This window comes from Equus caballus, chromosome 3 (assembly GCF_041296265.1).
Source record: "Equus caballus isolate H_3958 breed thoroughbred chromosome 3, TB-T2T, whole genome shotgun sequence".
NCBI lineage: Eukaryota > Metazoa > Chordata > Mammalia > Perissodactyla > Equidae > Equus > Equus caballus.
In genome coordinates, this window is record NC_091686.1 from 117,981,069 (window position 1) to 118,006,958 (window position 25,890).

The following is a 25,890-nucleotide window of genomic DNA, read 5'->3' on the forward strand; positions in this document are numbered from 1 at the left end:
AAATTTGGGTGAGTTTATTCTGAGCTTAAATCTGAGGATTATAACCCGGGAGAGTCTTTCCACAAAGGAACAGAGCACTCCAAAGAGGTGGGGGGGTGGGGTATACAGGTTCGTTATATACCCTCAAAGAGGATGTTTCACATATGATTGGAATGTCCCTTTTACAATAGTCGCGAGACTACTCTGTCGGCACAGTGATTGATGGAAATAGCAGGTAGGTCTTCTGTCTCGGTGAACACAGCAGGGTGGCAGTCTGTTGTCTCCAGCTGAGTGGTCACAGGTGAGCTGGGAGGTGAGTGCAGCAATCAGTTCCTAGCCTAAGGAAAAATGCTAATGTCGGGGGGAAGTTGCATCTTTATCTCAAGGACCTTTGTTCTGGCCATAGGAAATGTCTAAGCAGATATACAATGCGTGCTCAATAGCCAGTCAGGCCCTTTTGGAGGAAAAAAAAGAAGTCAGGCCGAATTAGGTTTATACCAAATGGCTTCCTCATATACTCCAATATATCCTATTGCTTGCCATTTTTATTTGTCAGGCTAAGAGGTAAAAAGTGGAACACCTGTATAGGGCACCTACCCTGAATGGAGCTCGCAGAACTGGAAGTTGCCCTGGGTAGGGAGTGAGTGAGTGGTGACTGAAGGCCTGGGACATTATTGTACAATACTGTGGGCTTTATACTACCTTAGGCTTTAGAACACTGGACAATTAGGCTACACTAAATTGATCAAAAATATTTAATAAATCAACAGCTTACCATAACTTTATAAATTTAACTTTTGGACTCTTGTAATAACACAGCTTAAAACACAGACACGTTGTACAGTTGTACAAATACACTTTATATCCTTATTTCATAAGCTTTCTGGTTTTAAGATTCTTCTTACTTTTTAAACTTTTTTTGTTAAAAACTAAGACACGAACATACACATTAGCCTACACATGGCCAGGATCATCAGTATCACTGTCTTCTACCTCCATATTTGTCCCACTGGAAGGTCTTCAGGGGCAATCACATGCATGGAGCTGTCACATCCTGTGGCAACGCCTTCTTCTAGAATACCTCCTGAGGGACTTCCCCGAGGCTCTTCGTGAGGAGGTGTCACTCTTTTCAGAAATATGTCCGTGGTGGTTTTCTTGGTTTCTTTTTTTCACCATAGATTTGCTTATCAGCAGATAAAGGAGATTTTAAAGTCTACAAAAGCTACTGCTAGACCCTTCACTGTGAATTTTCTTGGGCCTTCTTTTTCCTTTTCCTGCAGCTTCCTTCTCTCTTGCCTCTTCAGCTGTGCGTTCTTGTTCCAGTTCCAATAACTCCCCATTAGTCAGATCCTCAGGAAGCACCTGGAGGGGCTCCTCAGCGTCATCCTCATCCACACCCGGGTTAAAGCTGTTTGCCATCTCAACCACAGCCTTTTTTGCACCCTCCTCATCCTTGGCAAATCCTTTGAGAATCTCTTGAGTGTCTTATTCCAGATGCATTCAGGCACTCCTTGGTGACATCACCTCAAGCCCAAGCAAGGTTCTTGATGCAGTCATAGCTGTGGTAATCCTTCCAGAACTGCATCAGTGTCTTCTCAGTTTCAGCAATAGACTGGGCAAAGGTCCTCCTGAGGTCGTAGGCCTTAAAAGCCACTATAACTCCTTGATCCAGGAGCTGGGTCAAAAGGTGGTATTTGGAGGGAGAAACATCACTTTGATATTGGGATGAAGATCACCAATAAAAGGAGGATGTCTTGGAGCTTTATCAACAATAAGGAAAATCTTGAAACGTATGTTATTCTCCAAACAGTACTTTTCCATTCCCCTGGCATAGCAATTCAGAAGGTCATCTTGTAAGAAGAGCTGAGTCACCCATGACTTCTTAACTGCTCCTATAGTCCACTGGCAGTGTATGCTTGCTGATATGCTTGAAGGCCTTGGGGTTCTCACTGTGCCAAATTACAAAGGGTTCCAAATTGTAGCCTGCAACATTGCCCTCAAGCAAAACCATTATCCTGTCCTTAAAAGCCTTGAAACATGGCGTTGACTTGGCCTCCTTATGGATGAAAGTCCTTTGAGTCATCTGTTTCCAGAACAGGGAGGTTTTATTCATACTGAATATTTGCTCTGGCAAGTAATTTTCCTCCACAATCAGCTTTTGTAGAGTTTCCAAAAATTCTTCAGCTGCCTTCACATCAGCACTCACAGACTCACCACTCACTTTCACATTAGATAATGAATAACGATTTTTGAATTATTTAAATGACGATAGCCAGCAGTAAATTCAACATCACAGTTGGGTCCAGCCTTTTCTTTCAACAGCACAAACTTTGTGCTTTGGCCATGACTGTCATGGTGCTGAGGGACATTTTTCTGTGTCTGGCCTTCAATCCAGATCATTAGAATTTTCTCCATGTCTGATATAGGCCCTTCTTGAATTTATTAGTCTCGTTGCCTTCAATGAAGCAGATCCCTTGACAGCTTCTGTCACTTTGTTCCTGTTCTTCAAGATTGTAGCTATGGTGGAATGGGACATGCCTGACAGGCAAACAACAACCATCACTGATTTTCCACCTTCATAGTCCTTAATCACTTTTAATTTCATTTCCTGGTCAGTCACTGGATGTGGCCTCTTACTTGCAATGTTGGCAGTGAATTTTGTATGCTTAGGGGCTATGAAGAACTAAACAAGATTAACTCAAGCACAGGAGAAAATGATACCAGTAAGAGATGCAGTAAACATGAGCTGTATGAGGCTGCTGCCGGCGTTAACACAGCATATTGTTTAAAACACTCTAAAACAATCATGAATACTATAGTACATCAAACACATAAGTCAGTAACAGTCCTTTATTATCAAGTGTTATGTACTCTACATAATTGTATGTGATGTACTTTAATACAACTGGAAGTGCAGTAGGCTTGTTCACACCAGCAGCACCAGAAACATGTGAGTAATGCATTGTGCTACGACGTTACTATGGCTATGATGTCATTAATAGAAATTGTTCAGATCCATAATAATCTGATGGGACCACCACCATATATGTGGTTTGTTGTTGACCAAAGCATTGTTACGTGGCACAGGATTGTACCTAAGTCAGGCCAAACTAGGATAATCTCCCTATTGGTTTAAACTCACCTGATATGGGAACTTAAATACATTTGAAAAATCCATCACCTTTGCTAAACAAGGTAATCTAATTATGATCATGACATCAGGGAGCAGAGATCCTGGGGCCGTCTTAGAATTTTGCATACAACACCAACTGTTCCCTGATAATATCATCTTTACTTAGCCATGACAGTGGTGAATACCACACCTCGTGCTATCTAGGGGAAAAAGAACTGGGGCAATATATGGGGTATAAGAAGATGGTAAATAAGAAGGCCACCTGAGACAGTACATTGACACAGACAGAGACTTGGAAATGACCCGACTGATTGAACCACCACACTCCCAAAGAAATCCTGTCAGCAGAGCCAAAGTGTGCCATCTGCACTGCACATCTTTAGGTCCTGGAATTTTTGATGCTTATGACCCCAATATGCCCAAGTCTTCTGGTATCTGGAGGGGCTGATGCCTCTATTTGGAATTCATCAGGGGATTCTCCACCTCAGGATGGCCAGCAGACTGGGGATCTCTGGACCTTGCTGGGTTCTCCATTTTCTGAGACATAGATAAGTTCGTGCAACCCTACCCCTTGCCCAGGAAAGATGATCCCAGCATCCCAGGGAGGATCTCTTCTCCAGTGCACACCTGAGAGGAACAAGCACTAATCTTCACTATGGCTTCTGATCCAGCTCTGCAAATCCCGACAATGTCTGTGGTTAACAGAATGACATACCCAAACAACTTTAATGGGTAGATTTTAATGTAAACAGACGAGAGCCTGGGGATTTATCTTTTCTTATTAGAAAAAAGTTTTCCCTTCTTTATTCAATGCCCACATTTTGCCTTCTCTTAGAATGCCTCTACACCCTAGTTTCTCCATCAGACAACCATCAGGTGATTTGGGATCAACTGCAGAAACCAGACATTTTTCCCTGGCTCCCACCTTGCCTCAGGTTGAGCTTAGGTCAATAAAAGCACCAGAACCAAAGTCAATACAACTTAAGATTTCCTGTTTCCCATGTTTCTCTTTCAATACTCATGCAGATTATCTACTGTGACATTTCTGTGGGTTCCCAGCCTCTAGATGGCCCTAAGTATCACGAGAACGTCATCAAGCAGAGAATTTTCCTGCTTCACACTCCCTCATTTCTCCTTTACCCACTTACCTGAACAAGCAGAATCAGGGCTGGTTCCATTGAAGGGGTCACACCTGTATCAATATCTCGAGATAATCATATTAGTAGCTTAACATGAGGCCCTCAGGGCAGGGGGAAGAATGCGTTCTTTGTCAAAGGTAGGATCTACCAGTGGGTCAGTCCATACCACATGGACATCCTGGGTCCTGAATCTTAGCTCTTTACCATCCCAAAGAGATCCCATGGCAGAGAAGGCTTAACACCTGTGATCCAGTAGCCATGGGTGTGCATGTCTTGGGAAGAAGATCTATTTGACCCAGACCCACAAAAATACTGCCCACGTAATCAACATTCACTGAGAATTCTCTACGTTGGAGCATGCGTCTCTTCCAGGGTAGCTGTGTAAGTAAGACAACTCTCCTGGACCATCCCAAACATGCAGAGAAGGATGGACTCCACTTTTGAAATGTATGAACAAGAATATTAGGTAGACAAAAGATCAAAATTTTATCCAACAAGTGCTCAGGTGGTGAGCATCTATCCCTACTTCCCAGCCCCCACCACCACCCACACACACACACAGACCTGTGGACAGAAGTCAAAGCTTTAGAAGGACACCTCTTTGAACATCAGCGCAGGGTTAGTCAGGCCATGCCCCTAGGTCAGGCTCTGCCAAGATTTGCAAATAAGTAGTGGAAAAACATCTCAGTCTCCCTTCTGAGGCAAACATGGGACTTTCAAAAGGGAAAACAAGATGATGTCATTTCATATAATGGGAGCTGAAGGCGAAGGTGGAATGTCAGAGAACAGATTATGATATTTTGAAAAGATTGTAAATTGTTCAAAGACAATGTTTTCCAGCAAGCAAATAGGCAATGCAACCTCCATTCCCTGTATGGGCAAGACAAAAGTCTCTCCCAGATACAGCTGTTTCTTCCTAACCCTGAGCTGCCTTCAATTCCAGCTTACAACTGGTGTCTGAAAGCCACACAATTGGAATACGTGATCACGAGTAGGTGTTTTGGAAGGACCAACATGGACATAATACAGTACATGTTTTTCCACTCTGTAGGTTACAAACACCCTACTCCACACCTCCAGGACCATTTTCTCCCATCAAATGTAGCTCAGGGCTGTGAATAGGAAGCACCTCTTTGCTACGATGGCCCAGCCCAGTGGACACCTCTTAGAAGATGCACCAGCAAGAACCCTCAAGGACAATCTTCCTCTTTTGCTCTGCCCATTCCTACAGGGGTTGAGTCTCATCTTCAGTGAGTAATAAGGATAATGGGGCAGGATGGGAGGCCACTTCCTTTAAAAGGGCATGATCCCAGTTGACTCATGAAGAACTCAGGTGCTCCAGTAAGATAAGTTACAGGAATACAAGCTCCTCTGTGGCCCCTCCATCAGAGCAGCTATGATACTTCCATGAAAGTAAGTTGGTGGGAGGGGAGGTGTCAAAAATCTATAGACAAGGGAGAACTCTAGGGACAAACAACTTTCAGCAAGCAAGGACAATCTAAAGTCTTAGAATTCCCCAGGTCCTATTCAGTGGAAATTCCTAACCAGAGAGGAGAAACATTGCAAAGGACTTTGCATAACAAAGAACAGGAAGGATGCAAAAATAAAGAGCAGGAGAGGTGAGGAAGGGCAGCTACATCAAAACAACAAGGATAAATTCGGGGAGCGCTACCGCCAACTGCTCCTTGTATGAGCAGTTCAGGGTGAGATGGGTCTTCCTGCAACTGTCCAATGAGGGAAAGAGGAAACTCTCACTGCCTGAAAGATGGTGCTTTGAATTGTTGGTAAGTAGAAAACACAAGGACATCCTATGTCACACTCCACACAAGAAGAAAACCTCTATCTGATGGCACATCCCACGTAGTCTAAGGGGATAAAATCCTGAGGGCCAACGGATGGGCCCAGGGGTTTCTCCAGCACAAGTGATATCATCTCACTGCTCCAACAGACACACTCCCCCTGGGCACATGGTCCCCAGATGCTCAGTTCTGGAGAAACAGTCAACACCAGCCCTGTCTTCTCAATAGCTAACAGGAAGGGGCTCCCCAACACTGAACTCCCCCCCGGATCGTGATGATCAGGACTGTGTGCTGTGCAGAGATGACTCAAAACTGCTCTTATCTATGTAAAGTTTTATCATCTTTAAATGATGCAGCCATTTCTTCTATTTCTTCTGCGTGGTTCCCATGGTCATTCACAGACTTCTTTGTGTCAGGTCATAGAGCCTCAGTTGCCCAGCAGAAGCATTTCAGGAGACCATCCCTAGGGATGTGGCTTCATGATGACTCGAGGGTCTGGAAGTGAGCCCCTGCTCTTACCTTCCTGCTGTCACCTGCAGCCTCCATGCCAGCTTTGCACAGAGGAGTAGGACTCCTGTCTTCCACTGCCAGAGATTTCAGAGACACAAAGGTGATTATGCATTGTATTAATTTTGACTCTACCACCTCCTTCAGCCTATGCAAAGGAAGAATCAACTTCCGTTCTGACAGTGCACTGGTCTAAACATCACAGTGACCAGTCACCAGCAATAGAATCCAGGAACTAGGGATTAGTCATGAGGAAGATGAACTAGCCTGAGTAAACCTAGACTTGACAAGCATCCATCCTTGGACATTGAAGTTTGAGATGCAAGGAAAGGTCAGCAAATAAATGACAAAAACATCACCTGGAACCGGTTGATGGCAATGATAGGAGCATACCCAGATGAGACATTATCATAAAAGCCCCTAAGAAAAAAGACAATCTCTTTATTAAATTCTATACTCTCAGGAAGGAAGAGAAATTCAGAACAGATATGAGGAGCCAATTTTAAATCCAGATATTTTCATGGTGCAAATCAAATACCCCCAGAGGAGCCCTGTCCAGGACAAAAAAAAAAAAACCCTCTTCAGGTGTGGTCTGGACACAGAGTTCCCCAGGCTCACATAAGTCTCATCCCTGAGGACCAAGTGGACTTTTAAATACACTGGGGGCTCCTCAAACTTTACTGCCAGAGATGTGATGGGAGTGATTCTGCTCAGAGACAGCCAGTGAAAGCGTGCTTCACACTAGCTTGTGGGTCAGCAGAGCGGCCCAGAGAAATGGAACCCTTGTCACCATGCACCATCAAAGCAAGTCTGCCTGACAGTCTGAAAATTATCTATTTCCTCCCATGGCACCCATCCTCCAGGAACTCAGAAGCATATCACCAAGCACAACCAGACGGGAAGGCACAAGCATAGCACAAATGCCAACCCTACGCAAAGGAAGAATCAATTTCCATTCTGACAGTGCACTGGTATAATATGACACTCACTTTTACTTCACAGAGGGTGGCACCATGGTGACTGGAACAGTTATAGAACTCTGCTCCGTGTTTCCAGACTGAGCCCTGGCTGCCTAGAGCAGAAAGTGCTGCTGCTGACCAAGATCAGCACTGCCTTCACAATGCCTGAGTCAATCACGTTGCTGATGGTGCCAAAGGCATCAAGAAAAACTTAGGGGTGTCTGGCTGCAGCCTTCCTGCATTCGACCTGCGCTTCCTGTGTGTACTGTCCAGCAGGCACACACGACACATTGCAGACAGCATTCCGTCCACTTAGCATATTGATTTACATTCTATTAATAGATTAATTAAAGGAACAATTAATAGAATAGATCTCCATTCTATGGGTGGACCACACTTCAACAGGGTGGACATCTGATACATGTTTGGGGATAATCTTGTCCCCCCAAAATATATTTTTGGATAGAATAACCAAAACCAATGGAAACAAGCCCACAGATGAGAGAAGGCTGTCACCCTGAAGGTACCACCACATTAAGATACTGAAACCATGGCCCACGAAGGCATTGGGGGATGATCTCCTGGGCAGTGTGAAGGGCCAGAGATCTGAGAGTTCAAGGTGTGCAAACCTTGGGGGAAGACCTGAGTGACCCAAGCTGCAGTAAGGAAAATCTGGCATATGAGGTACATCTAATTTATGTCCTGAAATGATCCATTCTCATCTGGGTTTTTTTGGCATAAAATAGCGATTTTCAGAGAGGCAATCATCCTTTAAATACAATGAGGTTAATGATTGTTATCTTTGCCACCCAAAACGTATACAGGCAGGCTTTGCAGAAGGCAGAGGTAGGGATAAGTCTGGATGGGATCTAGGGGCTGCGTAAAGACACGCTTCCCAGGAGAGGGAAAAAGTCTCCATCACAGGAAGATGCATGCGGCTGCACTACTTCAGCAGGAAGTGAACCTGTCCCTCTTCTGCTAAAAGGGGAATCCAGGAGGTTCACCTTCCTTCTGGAAAGACAGGCTGCTTTATGCCACACCCTCACCTTCCTGGCCCCCTTGTTCCACAGGGGTTCCTTTGAGGACAGAGGTAACTATAAACAATGTGGCAGACAGTGGATAAATGACCAGACTCTTGTCACTCAGCAGAGTGAATTCTGAGATACATTCCACATGGATCCTCAGATGGTCCCCAGGGGGACTGAGCCCCATCACCTCTATAGGTGACCAGCTCAACAATACCCAATTCAGTGGGGCTGTTCCCAACACCTCATCTCTGGTTCACCACTCCCTTCCCTGAGCTCCCTGGGATCACTGCCAAATCAAGTACCAAAAAAATAGACAGTTAAAGGGACCACGGAAGAAGTTCATGTCCAAATCCTCAGACTCTTGAACATGTCTTGTTAAATGGCAAGAGGGAATTAAGGTGGATGGAATTAAGGTTGCTAATCAGCTGACCTTAAATTAAGGAGATTATCTACGTAGGCACCATGTAGTAACAAGGGTGATTAAAGTGACAAAGTAGAAGAGGGATTCAGAAGTGGAGGTGAGAGTCAAAGAGATTTCAGGATGCAAGGTCACCGTTGAAAGGATAAAGAATTGCTGACTCTGAAGACCAAGAAAAAGCCCAAGACAGGGAATGCAGGAGGCCTCCAGAAGGTGGATAGGGCAGGAAAGCTGTCTTCTAGAAAACCAGAAGGAACAACTCTGTAAACACCTGATTTTATCCAAGTGACACCCATTTCAAACTCTGCCCCCCAAAACTGAAAGCTAAAATAAATTCTGATTTAAGCAGAAACTTGGTGGTCATCTGCTACAGCAGCAGTAAGAAATGCATACAGTATTCAAGGGCATCCATACCAACTCACTGAGGTTTTATATTTCAAAACATAAGATTCATAAGTATTCTTTCCCTGGCAGCAATGATCAAGAACATAGTGACAAAAAGAATATGTCTTCTTAGTATCTCAACCTGTCATATTGAAAGAATATTATAACCAGTGTTCATTTAATTTAAACTTCAAAGGTAGAGCCGTAAATGACTCCGAACACTTATATTACTAAAACTACCCCAGAAACAATAGAAGTTATCTAGATTTCCTATGAAAGGAACTAAATATATATTTGTAATCTTCCCACAAAGTATTCTCTGGGCTCAAGACTTCCTTCCTGGATTCTACCATGGGTTCAGAGAAATGTACTAACCATACACAAATTATTCCCTTGAAATGAAAATGCCTGAAAATTTTCCAAAAGGGTGCTCTCCCTTGATGACCAAGGGGAGTGACTAAGATGCTGGTCACGTTCTCAACTTCTCCAGCAAGTCTTCTGAGAACCAGCTCTGCACCTTGTCTATCATCCCCCAGGACAGCCATTCTAAAGGCTCCCTGGATCACTGCCCCCAAAACATCAGCAAATACAAACCCGAAAGGACTAAGCCCAGGAAAGCAAGACCAGCAGTTGTTTGCACATCGCAGAAGGTAGCGCTGCCTCACACTTTGTCCCATAAGCCTGGCAGGCCCAGGATTTCGACACCCAGGTGATGAGATTGACTTAGAATCCCACTCCTTGGGTGGAGGAAACTGAGCCCTTCCTGCCCAGAGGAGAAGTGGTGGTGTTGATCACGGTCAGCACTGGTGTTGATATAATTGACACTGATGACACATCAGCTCCCAGGCACCAGAGAGGATGACTTCTCCTCTCTGGAGTCTACAAGGAAGAAAGAGAAAACATTTCTTAGGCTCTCAAACTTGGATCCTGCTTAGCGGTCACATAAGGGTGGGAGTCTCATACCAGCCCCTCTAAACCTGACAAGGCAGCTGTTCTCTAACCATAAGAGAAGGGTTTGGTTTTAGGTCTCTCTACATATAGGTTCCCCAGTCCTGAGGGAGGTGAATGTCAGAGGCAGGTTGGGGAACAGCATCACAGTCCCTGTCAGGAGTGGCCTTCAGTTCACCATGGACTCACGTCTGCCACTGGGCTGCTGAGAAGTTTGTGGCTCCAGGCTGTGGAATTCTCCCGCATGCTGGGGCAACTAGAATGAATGATAATGTTAATGTGAAACTTGAAGCGCCTCTCAGGACAGAGCTGCTCTGTGGAAGCTGAGCGGTGACCAGCTCAAGATCCCACAGGATGCTCCATCAGCCACGTGGCTGCAAGGAGTCACCTGGCTTTTATGAGAGTCAACCTGTGTTACCAGTTACAAAAGAAACAGGGTATTTTGGTCCATATTACTGAAGTATCTTTTATATCTACAATGATGTATCTGATTCTGTTGGGAATTCCTCAATATATCGGATCATATTTACTGGCCTGTTTTCAGGACCTGGACAATAGGCCCTCAGCCCAACTGGACAGTCACAAACCAAAGACATCACACAGTGGGCTACTGTCCAGGCAGACTCACTGCTTATGCAGATGTACAGCCACAGCAACCAGAATCACAGCTGAAAGTGCCCATCTCTCTGGGGACATAACTTTATGCCCCGAATGCAGTACATATGGGAGAAACTCGGATCTGGCTACATATATCCTCTGGAGTGAGGGAGACCCCAGTGGGCTTGGCTCCATGACAGTCTTGACTGAGCCAATCTAGGAGGAACCCTGAGTCTGAAATGAGGCCCCCAGCCCTTGAACATCAGAGGAAAAGAATGCCTATATTCCGCGTTATTAAGAACACAGTTTTAATAATCTCTTATGTTTCCACTCTCTGTGTAATTACAGGGGAAAAAATAGAGGGTAGTAAGGAAAAGGAACAGAATATTTTCAATTCAGTCCCTCAGACACCCCTTTCTCAGTGTCCCCACCCCACCCCGCCAGAGTATAGAGGAAGAGATAGACTTTGAGGCTTTGGGGTTCACGTTTCCTCCATGGTTCTTGACTAGTGTTCAAACACCTATGGACCCACATTCTCAGAGTACCACCCCCAGTGGAAAAAGGATCCCACATGTCAAAGAGGCCATCACTTGAAGCTTCCACCCCTTTGAGATACTGAACTTAGAAGCATGAAAGTGAACACTGGAGGCGGGATTGCATGGCAGTGCAACGAAGCCCAGAGATCTGAGACCCCAGTGTGCCAGCCTTGGGGGCAAGCCCAGAGTGGCCCATCCCCCAGTACACACTGCCTACGTAATCAACACCCTGTGTCTGGGGATAATTGAGAGCTAAAATCTTGTTCACAGTGTACAGAAGTTGAGAAGCCTCACACGGATCATGTCAAATGACATGGAGGGAAGGACCCCAGTCCTGACACACAAGAAAAAAGTATCAGGCACACAATTAAAGGACATCTTAGGCTGTGACACGGGGGGATTGGCAGGAGAAGTTCACACAAAACCTTCGTAGACACCAGTGGGAAAGTCCAAGCCAAGTAAGCTTGGGAGGGTTTGACTTGGTCCATCAGCACAGCCTCAAAACCACTGTGACCAGGGGTTCGACATCGAAATGCTTGTCCTTCTGACTTCACTGCATATACACTTCACTCTTGCTTCTGATTCAGTCCTGGAGTTTCAGAGGAGAAGGCAGCATTTCCCAGGCCCTCAGGCCAGGCTTCATTAGAAATCATGGGACTAAATAAAGATAAATGGCAGAGGATGAAATTTAAATTCTTCCCTCCACAGAAAGAGCATAAATTGATCATATTCAAGAGAGAAGGAGATAGTCCTTAGAATCTTAAGAACTGAAAAGGATCACTTACCAAACTAAAAGGTAATAAGATAGTATTTGTCAGATCACGTTCTTCCCTAAATGACAGGAATATAATGAATCGTGTACCATTCAAATGCAGTAACTGACATTAAATTATTCATAAAGGAATGGAGATCTAAAGCCTCAGTGTCTGTTCCATTGCAACGTAGGAAAGGAACATTGCAGATTTCTCCCACAGAATCTTTCTTCAAAACTCATTACATTCATGTCAGATTGAATTTTAGATAACACAACACAGTGTTATATTCTTGATAGAAGAGAATTATATTTGGAAAGACAAAGTAAAACCACTCAGATTCCAAGGAAAGCAAATTCATCTCCAGTAATCAGAATTCTAAGGAATGATTCCGGCAGACATTACTGAGAGGCAGTGATGGGACAAGGCACTAAATGGGATTAGGGGCCTATAAATTTTTCTTGAGAGGAAAAAGACACCATCACAAGAAGATGAATGTCAGAGACACAAACTATGGAATAGTTACAACCCTGCTGCAGTGGGACTGGTCTGACCCTTTCCTGCTGAATGGTACCCAGGAAGTTTGGCATTTTTCTGGAATGAGTGGCAAGTGTGGTAGAGGCTGGCGTGCTCTATGACACATCCTCTGGACTCTTGTTTCAGCACAAAACAGCAGTGAGGGTATTTTAGTTGAAAGGAGACAGTAAAACTTAATCACAGGAAAGAAACAAGACAAATCTCTCTTGCCTTTCTTGGCAAGCGTGGAGTCCTCACTCCTGGATGTGAGGACCCTCAGGCAAACTCTGAGCCACTTCCCATTCCACCTGGGTGGGTAGTGTCTGAAGACCACACATTCTAGGTGATAGCAGAATGGGTGCTCTGTAGGGACAGACACATTCAATGATAAGTGCCCGAGCTGCGGGTTAAAGACAATCTTCTACCTCTGGGACCATCTGCTCCCTTCAAATGCAGCTCAGGGCCATGAATGGGAGAGCAGATGTTTGCTGGGATGTCTCAGTCAAGTGGACACCTCATAGAAATGCACCAGCAGGAGCACTCGGGACCCACTCCTCTGCGTTTGTGCTGCCATTCATAGAAGGAGTCACTGTCATCAGTAAGGAGGACACTGGAAGAGGGAGGAGAAACCACCTCTTTTTAAAGGGAACAGTCTTGAAGATCAGGTACCACTTTGCTCAGCTCCATGATCAGTCCTTATTTACCTGACCTCAGCTAACTGAGGACAGCAGGGACTTCATACACATTGTCTCGTGAGGAACCCACGTGACCCTGTAAGTTATAGGACTCATCGTCCTTACCATGTGGCTCTCCATAAGTCAGCTAGATGTACACTCATTCGCTCCATCAGGCAGCAGAGGGAAGCTTAGAAAAAGGAAGCTCAAGCAGAAATCCACTACACCCCTCTCATCCCTCCTTGCAGAGGTTTGTTGTTGTTGTTGTTTTTAAATAAAGATTTCCCTCTAAACCAGTCCGCTAGGACTTCAGGGTAAGGAATACATCCCTCGTGTCCAGTTTGGTAGGGATTGCTGGATACATATGTGAGAGGAAACAGGCCTCTTCACCAGTACTGTCTTCTGCAGAGATACAATTTACTCTGTCCTATCTACGTTTTTTTTTCATTCTGAGTGGGTGGTGATCATAACCTCTCTCTTATGAGGAAGAATTCTAGAAACAGCTCTTCATGGTCCACAACCTAGACACACAAAATTCTCCATATCCTACTTGAGGGAACCTCACAAGACAGCAGTAACAATGCCAAGGTGATATCAATAATAGAGAACAGCCACATCAAAATGGAAAGGAAAATAAATGTTTGTCATTAGTGCCAACCTCTTATCGTATGAGTCATTGAGGTCAGCGTGATGTACATCTTAAAGAGAAAAAAATACTCAAGACCAATTAGAGAGTAATGCTCTGAAAATGGTTGTAGCAGAAACTAACCCGTCATGAGTAATTTTTTAAACTATGAGGGTCACTTGTAATTGATGAAATGTAGCAGGAGATGGACAAGATTAAAATCCTGAGATCTCATATGTGGGCCCAGAGGATTATCCAGGACCAGGAGACGTCATCTTGCTTACCTAAGCCAAGGGAGGATTAGCTTTCCATCTTGTGTTTCAAAATATAAAGTTGCTCAAGTCTTCTGTCTCAACTGGTAGAGTCAAGGAGCAAGGTCATGAAGGTCCCATCACTTACCATTATGCCTCAGAACCCCAGAGTAGGAAGAATGTAGTTATGGACCTAGCTAAGGGGGAGAGCAGGGAAATCAACTTCATGCAGTTGACTCTGGGGACTCACAGGCCCGTGTCAGGGAAGTCATGGGCATACGGGCCCGTCTGCAGGGCCCTTCTCAAGTCAGCTACCCCACAGCCTTCTCCTGGACCAGGCAGCACAGGGCAGATAACTTAACTACAGGAGGCCAAAGCAGAAGTCCACAGGGAACAAAAGACCACGTACTAGTCAGATGCCGGGGCAAGGCATAGAACCTGAATTTGTTCACTGTGTGACATTATGCTTATGTAGAGCAGGAAATGGGCCTCCTCACAGACGTCTTTTTGAAGGGTCTTTTTTGACTTCTCATCTACCTTATATTGATCAGGGTGGGGGAAGTGGAGGCAGAATGGTCATCATATCCTCTTCTCTCCAACAAAGGAGAGATCCAAGAATTAATCACCAACCAGGAACTAAAAGCGTATATTTCTCCATTTCCTATTTTGAGGAGACAACAGTGATGTCGCCAAGGTACTTTCAAGAATGAAGAGCAGATAAATGGAAAGACGACAAGGAAGAGTAGGTCTTGACAAGGAAACTATGACAAGGAAACTTGACAAGGAAAAACTATGTAGCGGTTGAGGCCCAGTCAAGGGCACCCGGTGCAGTTCTGCTCAGACACGGGAGGGCAGCTCCACCCAGCTGACTCGGCACGGCGTCAACAGCTCGGGAAACCCTGGAGGAGGTGAGGCTGAGAAAGGCTTTAGCGAAGGTGTTTTGTCTGTAGCTGTATGACAGGATTGCCACCAATGTAGTGGCTAAAACCAATGCCCCTTTACTATACCAAAGTTTCTGTAGCTCAGATATCTGGGCACAGCTTAACCGGGATCTCCTCTGGGTCTCACAAGAGGCAAACGAAGGTGATACCTGAGCTACATTCCATCTAGAGGATGAACTAGCCAAGATGTCACTTCCAAGTTCGCTCAGTTGGCAGAACTCATTTCCTTGTGACAGTCACCTCAGTCTAAGCCAGAAAAGGAGAGCGAGTCTCAGTAGATATTGGAGTCTCTTCGGTCAGAAGGAACTAAAATCTCTTTAAAGGACTTCTAAATTAAACCAGGACCACCCAGGATAATCTCCCTTTTGAATACAAACTCACCTGATTTAGGATCTCAATTACATCTGGAAAACCCCTCACCCTTGCCATACAAGGTAATTTAATTGTGGTCCTAACAGCCCAGAATGGAAACCCTGGTGTCATCTTAGAATTCTGCATGCAATACCAAGATTGCCCTGTTAATATGAGGCAAGATGTGGGGTATAGAAAGGTGGTGACTTCAAAGGATATCTGACAAAGTAAATTGAGGCAGAAAAACTTAGAGGTGACCCAGGTGATTGAACTATTGCATTCTCAAAAAAAGTGTTTGTCAGCAGAGCCAAAGTGTGCCCATCTGGGCTGCACAGTCTTACAGCTGTAGAGCACTGAAAGATGTATTCAGCCAGCCCATAGACCCAGGTCGGGCTGCCTGGAGAAACTGGCATTAACTCTCAACCTTGACAGGCTGGTAATTCAAGCATTGCTGCATCAAATGGAGAAAGCAGTGGCAAAAAATTGAGCAACGGCCATCGTCAAAAGGACCAACCAGATCAATTCAGTGGTGGAGGAGGAAGTTCCCTTATATAGAACTGCTTCCAACATTCACCACTGAGTCCTGGAATTTCCAATGCCTATGATCCTGCTATGCCCACATCTTCTGGTATCTGCCCAGGCTGATGCCTCTAATTTGGAAATCATCATGGGATTCTCCACCTCAGGATGACCAGCAGATGTTTCTGGGGTGCTCTGGATCTTGTAGGGTCTTCATTTTCTGAGACAGATCACTTTGTGAAACCTTACTTTCCCCAGGGAAGATGGCCCAAGCATCCCAGGTAGGATCTCTTCCCCAGTATCCCACCTGATAGGAGCAGGCACCAATCTTCAGTATGTATTCTGATACAGCTCAGCAAATCTTGATGAAGCACTGTCATCAAAAGAATGACAATTCTGAACATCTTCAATGTGTACTTCTTAAGTCTAAACAGAACAGAGCTCAGGGAATTACGTTTTACTATAAGAAAAACTTTTCCCACCTCACCGCCTACTCCACACACAGACTTCTGGACAGAAGTCAAAACAATGCCATTTTGGAAAGACTCCCCTTAGAGCATCAGCGCAGGGGCCAGTCAGACCATACCACTAGGTTAGGCTCTGCCAAGATTCGTGTATAGAGAAAGTGTCAGTCTCTCCCCTGACTTGACCATGGAGTTTCAAATGAAAGAACAGGATGGCCTCATTAGAAACAATGGGAGCCGAAAAACAAGGTAGCATGTCAGAGGACAAACTACAACCTTTCCTTTCAAAATAACACAGATTATTCAAATACGAATTAGTTTCAGGAAGACAACAAGGCAATGCAACCTCCATTCCCTGTATGGGCAAGCTGAAACCCTCTCTCCCTGATCAGGCTGTCTTTCCTCCTAACACTAAGCTGCCTTCAATATCATCTTGTATGCTTTTCAGATACCAATTGCCATCTCAAGACACATGAAAATGAGTGTTTGGAGGGACCAAGATGGACAACTACTGTATGTTTCCCTGATCTGGAGGTTACAAGCACCCTTCTCCACCTCCAGGAACATCTCCCATCAAATGTAGCTGAGGGCCATGAATAGGAAGCCTCTTTGCTGGGGTGTCCTAGCCCAGTGGACGTCTTTTAGAAAATGCACCTGAAACAATGCTCAAGGAACATTTCTCTGTTTTTGCTCTGCCATTCCTAGGGGGTTGGCGCTTAGCCTCAAAGACAGCTACAAGGATAATGGAAAGAAGAGAGGAAGCCACCTCTTTTAAAAGCTCATAATCACAAAGGTCAGATGTCATTTCTTCTCTCACCAAATGGTCAGTAGTATGTAGTTATGTGACAGGAGTTAATTGAAGTAAACCAGGTAAATCGTCTTACTCAAGTTGCCTCATGAGGGACTCAGGTGCTCCCATGAGACAAGTTACAGGAACACAAGCTCCTTCTCTGTGGACCCTCCTCAGGGCAGCTACCTGTAAGAACTTCTCCTGAATCAGGCAGCACACAGATTAGCAAAAAAGGCTTTCAAAGCAGAAATCAAAATGAGAAAAAGCCACATACCACCATCTCATCTTCCAGACATGCCTAACATTTGTCCTTTCAAAGACAGTCTCCTAAGATTTAGGAGAAGGGGTGTAAGGCCCAAGCCCCCATCAGTGGAGGAGAGTAGAGCTTGAGGGAAGGAGAAAGCAGGTCTCTCTACCAGCACTACCTCCCCAAAAGGCACTTTCCTCCTCCTAAACTATGACACTGCCATGAAAGTTAGTGGGTGTCAGGGGAGGTGTCAAAATATCCACAGACAAGGGAGAATTCTAGGAACAAACAACAACTTTCAGTAAACAAGGAATATCCAAAGGCTTAAAATTCCCCAGGTCCTATTCAGTGGAAGTTCCTAACCAGAGAGGAGAAAGATATGCTAAGGACCTTGCATAACAAAGAGCAGGAAGGATGCAAAAATAAAGAACAGGCAGAGGCGAGGAGGGGCAGCTCCATCAAAACAACAAGGATAAATACGGTGAGCACTAGTGCCAACTGCTCCTTGTATGAGCAGTTCAGGGTGAGATGGGTCTTCCTGCAACTGTCCAAGGAGGGAAAGAGGAAACTCTCACTGCCTGAAAGATGGTGCTTTGAATTGTTGATAGTGGAAAAACACAAGAACATCCTATGTCACACTCCACACAAGAAGAAAACCTCTATCTGATGGCACATCCCACGTAGTCTAAGGGGATAAAATCCCATGGGCCAATGGATGAGCCCAGGGGTTTCTGCAGCACAAGTGATATCATCTCACTGCTCCAACAGACTCACTCCTCCTGGGCATGTGGTCCCCAGATGCTCAGTTCTGGAGAAACAGTCAACACCAGCCCTGTCTTCTCAACAGCTAACAGGAAGGGGCTCCTCAACACTGAACTTCCCCCCAAATCGTGATGATCAGGACTGTGTGCTGTGCAGAGACGCCTCAGAACTGCTCTTATCTATTAAAGCTTTTTCATCTTTGAATGATGCAGCCATTTCTTCTATTTCTTCTGGGTGGTTCCCACGGTCATTCACAGACTTCTTTGTGTCAGGTCATAGAGCCTCAGTTGCCCAGCAGAAGCATTTCAGGAGACCATCCCTAGGGATGTGGCTTCATGATGACTCGAGGGTCTGGAAGTGAGCCCCTGCTCTTACCTTCCTGCTGTCACCTGCAGCCTCCATGCCAGCTTTGCACAGAGGAGTAGCACTCCTGTCTTCCACTGCCAGAGATTTCAGAGACACAAAGGTGATTATGCACTGCATTAATTTTGACTCTACCACTTCCTTCAGCCTATGCGAAGGAAGAATCAATTTCCGTTCTGACAGTGCACTGGTCTAAATATCATGGTGACCAGTCACCAGCAATAGAAATAAAAACAAGGGACCAATAATGATGAAGATGAAATAGCCTAAATAAGCCTAGGCTTCACAGCTTTCAAACTTGGACATTTGATTTTGAGATACAAGGACAGATCGCTAAATAAGTGACAAAAAAGTCACTTTGACCCAGCTAATGGCACTGATAAGAGCTACAACCAGATGAGACATTATCATAAAAGCCCCTGATGAAAACAACTGGAACCACCATTAAGTTCTACACTCAGGTAGGGTGACAAATTCAGAATAGACATGAGAGGCATCCAGGTCCCACCTTCTAGCATTTAGGTCTCTGCTTCCTCTGGGGAAAAATCGAAGGAACAGCAACTAAGACATCACATGTGAGGACATCCAGGTACTGTACACTTTGACATTCAATGCAGGTGGACATCACCTCAGACAACCAGAATATTTCTCAATCAAGCCTCTCCATCAATATATACTTTCAGGTAGGAGAGTCACCAACGAGAATTCACAGGACAAAGTCACCGAAAGGTACTGCCTTTAAGAAAACTAAACCTATACTCTATAAAGGGAATTACTAAACTGAGATCAAGAAAATAATATAGGTATGGTTTATATCCTCAAAGACATAGGAGCTGATATTAGCCAAAGTGAGAATACAGTCATAAAACAAAAATATTCAGTATAAAACATAGTACAGTAAAAACATAGGATAAATAATGCAATCAATATGTCTGAAGCTCAAATGGAAGAACTCTTATAGAAGCTTCAGGAAATTACAAAGTCTAAATGGGGAGGATAAAGGGCCATAACTTATTCATTTCAGTCACCCAAACATCCCACACCTTAGGGGCCTCTCCCATTGAGCTATAGAGGGATGTACCAGATTCCAGGCACTTGGCTTCAGGGTCCCCTCCATGGCCCTAAACGTGTGGTTCAAATACCTATGGACTCTGCTGTGCTTGGATAGATTATCCCAATGACTGGGTTAATGAAAATGTTCTCAGGAATAGCAGTAGGTAACAGAACAATTTTTTTCTATATCATATATACAGAAAATATATTGAAGGAAATAGATTATCTGTATTAATTAGATGGCAGATTTTTATCCAGATTCAATTGAGAACTCAACATATCAAAATAATTGGCATTCAGGAGGACTGGAAAAAGAGACCTGGAATGTCCACTGTTGAATTCCTGATCCATTCATTCCTGAAGTATGCTGGATCACTCACAGGATCAGCAATCCCTAAAATCGAGCTTATTTTCTCTTCCTGGCAAAACTTTGATCCAGGACTGTGAGATTAAGACTTTCAGATGGGGCCATTTCAACATGGAACCCATCTACTTTTACAGGAGGCATCACAATGGAAAACTGTCCAGTCAGGAAAGATAATGACAAGGACTCCTGCCATAAGCACCTACCATGTAATTTGTCAGGAGGCCAGGAGACTAGAGACTCTGATAATGGTTCCCAGGAGAGGACCAAGCAATGAATTTTCCTAGTCAGACAAATCACTCAATCACCTTCAGCCAACTCATCCCAACAAGGATATTCAGGGCAGGTTCCATAAAGAAGGCACACCTATGTCAAGACCTCCAGCCTACCATATCTGAAGATCTTATGTTCTCAACATAAGACCAGGGAAGAGGGGAAAGTGCTCTACCAATGGCTCAGCCCTGCACATAGCAGACATCCTGGCCGTGAAATACAGCCTTCACCATCCCAAAGGGAGCTCAAGGCACTGAAGGTTGAACACATGTGTCTGAGAACTACAGACATAGAAGTATGGAGAAGACCAGAGTGACCCAGCCCACAATAAATATAACCAACATCCCGTGGAATTTCCATGGGGGTGTAATGTAATGAATCTCTCCAAGAGAAGCTAGGACCTCACCAGGACTATCCCGAATACGCTGGCTTGGGAAGGACCCCCATATGGATAAATAAGGAGAAAGAACAACAGCAGGGAAACAAGGGTCAGAGGATGACAAGGCTATATGGAACATGAGCTAGGATGATGGGGATCAACATCTGGCACAGATGTGGACAATGTCAAAGCCAAACACACCTGGCAGAAGATTCCATTAGAGGTCAGCACAGCATCTGCTCGATCCTGGGTTAGGCCTTCCAGCAATTGCAAGCAGAAAGGTTTCAGACACAAATCCCCTTTACTCTTCATTCTAGCAGTTTTAAATGGATGGACAGGTGAACTGGCTTGGCTTCCTAGAATTCGTGGAAGCTAAAGAAAGGGGAATATCAGAGGAGAGAATAAATTCTCCTTACCAAAACAAAACAAAACAAGACAAGTATCAATTGTTCAAATTCAAGTGACATGTAGGCAGTTCTAGGAGCTCAAAGAATGGAGAAAAAGATACAACAACTAAACGTTAAGATTTTAGACCATACTTGCCCCTAAGCTATATAGAGAGGTATGTAGTAATTAAATGCAAAAAGTGAAATATAACACAATATCCACGCAGTGTGGAAAACTAAACCCCTAACCTCCATTAGATTTTAATGAGGAATGAGAGCTATAGATTTCTTCTTAAATATTTATCTACAACTCATGAAAAGGGAGATCTGATATACGAGGTAGATCTAAATGTAGATCTTTGAATATCTCATTCTCATCTATTTTTTTGAAGTAGAAAGCATGAGATTTAAAAAACCAATCATCCTTTGAATATAGAGAGGTATTTATTCTCTAGTTTTTACATTTCGGGGATTTAGTTTAGGCAGGCATTGTGGGAGGTTGAGATGGCAACAAGGCTGCATGGGATCTAGGGGTATATAAAGAATCTCTTCTCAGGAGAGGGAAAAAGTTCTCATCCCAGGAAGACGGAATAGGGAGTGCCTTAGCTGCATTAGGCACTGAGCCCATTCCTCTTCTGCTGAAAAGGAAGCCCAGGAGGTTGGCATTTTCCTAGAATGATTGGGTAGCCATGTCACATCCTCACCCTCTTAGTTTACTTATTTCCATGCAGAGCCACATCTCAGCTACTCGGGGGAATTTATGACTCATAGGAGGTGTACGAACAGATAGAGTTGATGGACAAATGAGCAGACTCTTGACCCAATGGAATGATATCCTGCAATACAGTCTACCTATTCCTCAGAGGGTCCCAGTGGGACTAGCCACATACAGCCTAGAGGTGAACAGCTCAATGCTGTGCCTGTCACTGGAAATTCATCCTGTCCTGTCTCATATGCACCATTCTCTCCTCTGTTCCAAATACAGTCGAGGCCCTAAGTCCAAGTCTCAGATTCTGGTTTCAGGGATTCATAGTAGGGTCCTCAGGTTTCACTTCCATTTTGGCATTGGCAAGACTGAGCAAAAAATTAAAAATGCAAAATTAGTTATGTCAGGATATAAAACTGGGATCTATCTTTTTAAGGTCTGTATGTTAGGAAGATAAGGGAATATTAAGGAGCTTTGTTAAGTTTAAATTTCAAAGTTATTTTCATAAATGCCTGAGAGACACAACTTCCAAATCTTACACAAGTTGGTATAGGATATACAACTTGTCTATGAAAAAAAAATCCATAATTTCAAATCTCCCACCAAAACCCCTCTAGGTTCAATGTCTCCTCACTACCTTCTTTATACTGAAGAACTTCAACCCAGGAACACATACTAATTCTATACAAATTCTTCTGGACAATAAAAAAGATAGAATCATTGAGTGATGTCAGCATCATGGTGGAGCGAGCTCTCCTGGTAATCTTTCTGTGCCATAATACAATGAAAAAGACATTCGTACTCCAACAGAGGACACCCACACAACACAAAAGACATCTGAGAGACCCATTCAGTCATACGTTGGAGGGTGGAGAGGCTGGAGCCCCTGTCAGACGTGGTGGAACAGGGTAAGAGAAAACTTCTCTCGCACCCCAAAAGACTGATCTGGGGACTGCACGTGGCCCCCAAGAGGAAGGGAAGGGGGAAGTGGTGCCCCTTCACGGGAAGGTCAAAGATCCCTGAGGTCCCTCTCAGCCTAGGGGAAAGCCCCCTACTGAGGTGAAAGCTAGCGTGAGGGTAACTTCATCAAGCCAACACCCTAGGGGAGCAGGTAGCAAGAGCAGAGCAAGTAAGGCCATGAGAGCACAGAAATGAAAGCACTCCTCCCCCCAACTGCCCAGTGCCTGGGATCCCAGTGGAATGCAGAGGGCTCAGAATATGCAGCTCTTGACCTCTACCCAGTGGCAATAGGTAGTAATGGTGATCAATAATACCAGGATGTGGAAGAATAGAGCAATACCCTCTAGTGGTATCAAAAATTATATTAAATCTCCAGACCACAGAGAAAATGACAAGTACTCAGAAGTCAGTCCTGAAGACACAGAAATATGTAATCTAAATGATAGAAAATTCAAAATACCTATCAAAAAACTCAACGAGTTAAAAGAGAAGGTAGAGAAACAATTCAACAAGTTCAGGAGCTACTTCACAAAAAAGATTGAAACTATAAAGAACCACCAATCAAAATACTGGAGATGAAAGACACAGCGGATGAGATAAAACAAAATATGGATGCCCTGAATGCTCGAGCAGACATCACAGAGGAGCGTATCAGCATAATCAAGGAGAGACATATTGAAATGCTCCAGATAGAGGAGAGAGAACTAAGACTTAAAAGAAATGAAGAAAGTCTCTGAGAAATATCTGACTGAATTAGGAAATGCAACATAAGAATTATAGGTATTAAAGAGGTAGAAGAAAAGGAGAATGGATCAGAAAGCTTGTTCAAAGAAATAATAGTAGAGAACTTCCCAAACCTACGGAAGAAGATGGAAATCCATGTGAAAGAGGCTACCAGATCTCCTAAATATATCAGTGTAAAAAGACCTACTGCAAAGTATATAGTAGTGAAACTGGCAAAAGTAAGTGACAAAGAAAAAATACTAAAGGCAGCAAGGCAGACGAAAACAACCTACAAAGGATCCCCTATCAGCCTTTCAGCAGATTTCTCAGCAGAAATCTTACAGGCTAGGAGAGAATGGAATGATATCAAATCTTTGAAGGGCAAAAACTTTCAGCCAAGAATACTCTATCCAGTGAAAACATCCTTCAGATATGATGGAGAAATAAAAACTTTCCCAAATAAACAAAAGCTAAGGGAGTTCATAGCCACAAGACCCCCCCCCCCATAAAAAATCCTCAAGAAGGCCCTCATACCTGGAAAAAAAAAAAAAAACAGGGAAAAAGGGGTTACAAAGTCTGGAGTAAGGAGGTAGGTAGACAACATCAGAAAATTGTAGCTATACATCAGAACAGGTTAGCAAATACTCAAGTATAACATTAAAGATAAAGAGAAGGAAAAGACCAAAACCAAAGATAATCTTGTCATTTTAACCTCAAATTCACAAGATGGCATAAGAGGTGACAAAAACAACATAGGAAGGGAAGAGGAACATGACTGAATCACTTCAGTCTAAGGAAATAAGAGGCCATTAGAAAATGGACTGTCTTATTATGAAATTTTGCATACAAACCTCATGGTAACCACTAAACAAAAAAGAACAGAGAGACAAATATTAAATAAGGAGAAAACTAAGAAATCCAACATAAAAAACTACATAACTCAATTGGTAGACCGAAATACATGGAACAAGAAACAAAGGAAATGCAGGAGAACCAGAAAACGATAAAATGGCAGCATTAAACCCTCATGTCGGTAATCATCCTAAATGTAAATGGATTGAATTCTCCAATAAAAAGACACAGAGTGCCAAGATGGATTAAAGAACAAGACCCAACAATATGCTGTCCCCAGGAAACACATCTCAGCTCTAACAAGAACCACAGGCTCAGAATGAAGGGATGGAAGATAATCCTCCAAGCTAACGGCAAGCAAAAGAAAGCAGGTGTCACAATACTTATATCAGACAAAGTAGACTTCAAGGTAAGACAGGTAAAGGAGAGACAAAGAGGGGCAGTATATATTAACCAAAGGGACACTCCACCAAGAAGACATAACTCTTATAAATATCTATGCACCCAACACAGGAGCAAAGTATGCAAAGCAACTATTAACAAACCTAAAAGGAGATATTAACAACACAATAATAGTAGGGGACTGCAACACTCCACTCACATCAATGGACAGATTATCCAGACAGAAAATCAAGGAAACAGTGGAATTAAATGAAAAGCTAGACGAGTTGGATTTAATAGACATATATAGAACACTCTATCCAAAAACAGCAGAACACACATTCTTCTCAAGTGTACATGGAACAGACCATATGTTGGGAAATGAGGCAAGCCTCAATAAATTTAAGATTAAATAATAAGCATCTTTTCTGATCACAATGCTATGAAGCTATAAATTAAAGAAAAAAGCTGAAAAAAGGACAAATATGTGGAGACTAAACAACATGCTATTGAACAACTGATGGATCATTGAAGAAATTACAGGAGAAATCAAAAAATAACTGGAGACGAGGGGGCCGGCCCGGTGGCGCAGCGGTTAAGTTCACTCGTTCCACTTCTCGGCGGCCCGGGGTTCGCTGGTTCGGATCCTGGGTGCAGACATGGCACTGCTTGGCAGCCATGCTGTGGTAGGCGTCCCACATATAAACTAGAGGAAGATGGGCACGGATGTTAGCTCAGAGCCAGGCTTCCTCAGCAAAAAGAGGAGGACTGGCAGTAGTTAGCAGAGGGCTAATCTTCCTAAAAAATAAATAAATAAATAAATAACTGGAGAGGAATGAAAATGAAAACATACCATACCAACTCATATGGGATACAGCAACAGTGGTACTAAGAGGGAAAATTCATCACAATACAAGCTCACCTTAACAAACAAGAAAAATCCCAAATAAGCAATCTCAAACTACACCTAACTGAATTAGAAAAAGAAAAACAAAGCCCAAAGTCAGCAGAAGGAGAGGAATAATAAAAGAGCAGAAATAAATGCAATTGAAACAAAAAAGGCAGTAGAAAGGATCAATGAAGCAAAGACCTGGTTCTTTAAGATAAACAAAATTGACAAATAGAAAAAGA

The 25,890-nt window shown here is 43.7% G+C and overlaps 1 long non-coding RNA gene across 3 annotated transcripts in view; it reads right to left on the reverse strand.

Moving 5' to 3' along the window:
• The window catches only part of LOC111772967 (uncharacterized), a 112,768-nt gene that overhangs the window by 18,190 nt on the left and 68,688 nt on the right, over positions 1–25,890 (reverse strand). The window contains exons 1-2 of one of the 3 annotated variants that reach the window (XR_011437218.1): positions 4,261–8,299; positions 3,681–3,804 (exon numbers count right to left, since the gene is read on the reverse strand). The exons of the other annotated variants lie outside the window; for them this stretch is intronic. This is a non-coding gene — a long non-coding RNA (uncharacterized lncRNA). Of the gene's footprint in view, positions 1–3,680; positions 3,805–4,260; positions 8,300–25,890 lie in introns of those variants that run through there. 3 annotated transcript variants of the gene reach the window in all.